Consider the following 4,949-nt stretch of genomic DNA (forward strand, 5'->3'; position numbering starts at 1 on the left):
TCGATTCCCGGCTTGGGTCACTGTGTGGAGTTTGCATGTTCTCCCCCATATCAGCGTGTGTTTTGTCCGGGTGCTCTGGTTTCCTCCCACAGTATGAAAGACATGCCGATTGCAGTGCAGAAGGTGTCTATTCGGCCCGTCACGCCTGCACTGACCACAAACCCACCCAGCCCCCATGCCGGTAATCCCTATTTACCCTTGCTAGTGCCCCCTGGCACTGAGGGGGAATTTAGGCATGGCCAATCCACCTAACCCGCACATCTTTGGAGTGTGGGAGGAAGCTGAGGCACCCGGAGGAAACCCACGCAGACACGGGGAGAACGTGCAGACATCACACAGACAGTGATCCAAGTTGGGAATTGAACCCGGGTTCCTGCGCTGTGAGGCAGTAGTGCTAACCATTGTGTCACCGTATGGCCCAGTCATTCACTGGCGCTTGAGACCTTGCAATGTAATCAGAACCTGTCTGATACAGTAAACAATAAATCACATTCTAAAAGATTTATCACAAACTGTGCATCAAATGCTGCTATCCCAGAGTGGTTAGCACTGCTGCATCACAGCGCCAGGGACCTGGGTTTGATTCCTGGCTTGGGTCAATGTCTGTGCTGAATCTGCATGTTGATAGAGAATAGTCACAGAATCCCTACACAGCAGAAGGAAGCCATGCAGCCCATCACATCTGCACCGACCACAATCCCACACAGACCTTGTCCCCGCAACCCTACATATCTATTCTGCTAGTCCTCCTGACACTCAGGGGTAATTTAGCATGGCCAATCCACGTAACCCAGACATCTTTGGCGTGTGGGAGGAAAGCGGAACACCTGGAGGAAACGCATACAGACAGGGGGAGAACATGCAGACTCCGCACAGAGAGTGACCCAAGGCTGGAATTGAACACGGGTCCCTGGCGCTGTGAGACGGCACTGCTAACCACTGTGCCACCGTGCCGCGTTGTCCCCATGTCTGTGTCTCCATGGGTTTCCTCCGGGTGCTCTGCTTTCCTCCCACAGTCCGACCGACGTGCTGGTTAGATGCATTGGCCATGCACAATTGTCTCTCAGTGGAAGAACAAATGTCGGGGGGCCGTATACAATAAATGGCAGAGCCATCAAGAGTATAGAAACACAGAGGGACCTCGGTGTGCAAGTCCACAAATCCTTGAAGGCGGCAGTAGAGGTGGAGAAGGTGGTGAAGAAGGAATATAAGAACATAAGAAATAGGAGCAGGAGTAGGCCATCTAGCCCCTCGAGCCTGCCCCGCCATTCAATAAGATCATGGCTGATCTGACGTGGATCAGTACCACTTACCCGCCTGATCCCCATAACCCTTAATTCCCTTACCGATCAGGAATCCATCCATCCGCGCTTTAAACATATTCAGCGAGGTAGCCTCCACCACCTAAGTGGGCAGAGAATTCCAGAGATTCACCACCCTCTGGGAGAAGAAGTTCCTCCTCAACTCTGTCTTAAACCGACTCCCCTTTATTTTGAGGCTGTGTCCTCTAGTTTTAACTTCCTTACTAAGTGGAAAGAATCTCTCCGCCTCCACCCTATCCAGCCCCCGCATTATCTTATAAGTCTCCATAAGATCCCCCCTCATCCTTCTAAACTCCAACGAGTACAAACCCAATCTCCTCAGCCTCTCCTCATAATCCAAACCCCTCATCTCCGGTATCAACCTGGTGAACCTTCTCTGCACTCCCTCCAATGCCAATATATCCTTCCTCATATAAGGGGACCAATACTGCACACAGTATTCCAGCTGCGGCCTCACCAATGCCCTGTACAGGTGCATCAAGACATCCCTGCTTTTATATTCTATCCCCTTCGCAATATAGGCCAACATCCCATTTGCCTTCTTGATCACCTGTTGTACCTGCAGACTGGGCTTTTGCGTCTCATGCACAAGGACCCCCAGGTCCCTTTGCACGGTAGCATGTTTTAATTTGTTTCCATTGAGATAGTAATCCCATTTGTTATTATTTCCTCCAAAGTGTATAACCTCGCATTTCTCAACGTTATACTCCATTTGCCATATCCTCGCCCACTCACTCAGCCTGTCCAAATCTCTCTGCAGATCTTCTCCGTCCTCCACACGATTCACTTTTCCACTTATCTTTGTGTCGTCTGCAAACTTCGTTACCCTACACTCCGTCCCCTCCTCCAGATCATCTGTATAAATGGTAAACAGTTGCGGCCCGAGTACCGATCCCTGCGGCACGCCACAAGTTACCGTCCTCCAACCGGAAAAACACCCATTTATTCCGACTCTTTGCTTCCTGTCGGATAGCCAGTCCCCAATCCACTTTAACACAATACCCCCAACTCCGTGTGCCCTAATCTACTTCAGCAGCCTTTTATGGGGCACCTTATCAAACGCCTTTTGGAAATCCAAAAACACCGCATCCACCGGTTCTCCTCCATCAACCGCCCTAGTCACAACTTCATAAAAATCCAACATGTTCGTCAAGCACGACTTTCCCCTCATGAATCCATGCTGCGTCTGATTGATCGAACCATTTCTATCCAGATGCCCTGCTATCTCCTCTTTAATAATGGATTCCAGCATTTTCCCGACTACAGACGTTAAGCTGACCGGCCTATAGTTACCCGCCTTTTGTCTCCTTCCTTTTTTAAACAGCGGCGTAACATTAGCCGTTTTCCAATCAACCGGCACTACCCCAGAATGCAACGAGTTTTGATAAATAATCACGAACGCATCCACTATTACCTCTGACATTTCTTTCAATCCCTGGGATGCATTCCATCCGGACCCGGGGACTTGTCCACCTTCAGTCCCATTAGTCTACCCAGCACTGCCTCTCTGGTAACATTAATTGTATTAAGTATTTCTCCTGCTGCCAACCCTCTATCGTTAATATTTGGCAAACTATTTGTGTCCTCCACCGTGAAGACCGACACAAAAAACTTATTTAAAGACTCAGCCATATCCTCATTTCCCACTATTAACTCCCCCCTCTCGTCCTCCAAGGGTCCAACATTCACTCTAGCCACTCTATTCCTTTTTATATATTTATAAAAACTTTTACTATCATTTTTTAGATTAATTGCTAGCCTAGCTTCATAGTCTATCCTTCCTTTCTTTATCGCTTTCTTAGTCTCTCTTTGTTGTTTCTTAAATTTTTCCCAATCACTTGTTTCTCCACTATTTTTGGCCACTCTGTACGCAGCTGTTTTTATTTTAATACTCTCCTTTATTTCCTTCGTTATCCACGGCTGGTTCTCCCTTTTCTTACAATCCTTGTTTTTTGTTGGAATATATTTTTGCTGAGAACTGAAAAGGATCTCCTTAAAAATCCTCCACTGTTCCTCAGCTATCCTACCTGCCAGCCTGCTCTCCCAGTCTACCTTAGCCAATTCATCCCTCATCCTATCATATTTCCCTCTGTTCAAACAGAGGACACTGGTTTGGGACCAAACTTTCTCCTCTTCCATCTGAATCAGAAATTCGACCATATTGTGGTCACTAGACCCCAGAGGGTCCTTCACAATAAGATCCTTAATTCTACCTACCTCGTTACACAATACCAGATCCAAAATAGCTCGTTCCCTCGTCGGTTCCGTAACATGCTGTTCAAGGAAACTATCCCGACAGCATTCTAAGAACTCTTCCTCCATTCCACCCTTACCGACTTGAGTCTGCCAGTCAATGTGCATGTTGAAGTCCCCCATGATTATTGCCGTTCCGTTTTTACACGCATCCCTTACCTGCTTGTTTATAGCCTTCCCTACCTCAACATTATTATTATTTGGGGGCCTATATACCACACCTACTAGTGTCTTTCTCCCTCTACCATTATGGTATGCTTTCCTTGATAGGACGGGGTATAGAGTATAAAAGCTGGAGTCTGATGTTGCAGTTGTACAGAACGCTGGTTAGTCCACATTTGGAGTACTGCATCCAGTTCTGGTCGCCGCACTACCAGAAGGACGTGGAGGGTTTAGACAGATTGCAGAGAAGGTTTGCCAGGATGTTGCCTGGTATGGAGGGTCTTTGCTATGAGGGGAGATTTGGTAAACTGGACTTGTTCTCCCTGGAAAGACGGAGAATGAGGGGAGACCTAATAGAGGTGTACAAAATTATGAAGGGTATAGATAGGGTGAAAAGTGGGAAGCTTTTTCCCAGGTCGGAGGTGACGATCACGAGGGGTCACGGGCTCAAGGTGAGAGCGGCGAGGTATAACTCAGGTATCAGAGGGACGTTTTTTACACAGAGAGTGGTGGGGGCCTGGAATGCGCTGCCAAGTAGGGTGGTGGAGGCAGACAAGCTGGCATCGTTTAAGACTTACATGGATAGTCACATGAGCAGTCTGGGAATGGAGGGATACCAACGAATGGTCTAGTTGGACCAAAGAGCGGCACAGGCTTGGAGGGCCGAAGGGCTTGTTTCCTGTGCTGTAGTGTTCTTTGTTCTTTGTACTCGAACAGGTGCCGGAGTGTGGTGACGATGGGATTTTCACAACGTCATTGCTGTGCTCATGTAAGCCGACATGTGACACGAATAAATAAACTTATCTCAAACAATGACGAGACAGAGTACAGGAATGAGATAGGGAATCTCGTGAACTGGTGCAGCCACAGTAATCCCTCCCTCAATGTCAGCAAAATGAAGGAGATTGTCATCGACTTCAGGAAGCGTAAAGGAGAACATGCCCCTGTCTACATCAATGGGGACGAAGTAGAAAGGGCCGAGAACTTCAAGTTTTTAGTGTCCAGAACACCAACAACCTGTCCTGATCCCCACATGCCGACACTATAGTTCAGAAAGCCCACCAACGCCTCTTACTTTCTCAGAAGACTGAGGAAATTTGGCATGTCAGCTCCGAATCTCAGTAACTTCTACAGATGCATTCTTTCTGGTTGGGTCACAGCTTGGTGTGTCTCCTGCTCTGCCCAAGACTGTAAGGAAGTACAAAAGGTTTT

The sequence above is a fragment of the Mustelus asterias genome, unplaced genomic scaffold (assembly GCF_964213995.1).
Source record: "Mustelus asterias unplaced genomic scaffold, sMusAst1.hap1.1 HAP1_SCAFFOLD_444, whole genome shotgun sequence".
Lineage (NCBI taxonomy): Eukaryota > Metazoa > Chordata > Chondrichthyes > Carcharhiniformes > Triakidae > Mustelus > Mustelus asterias.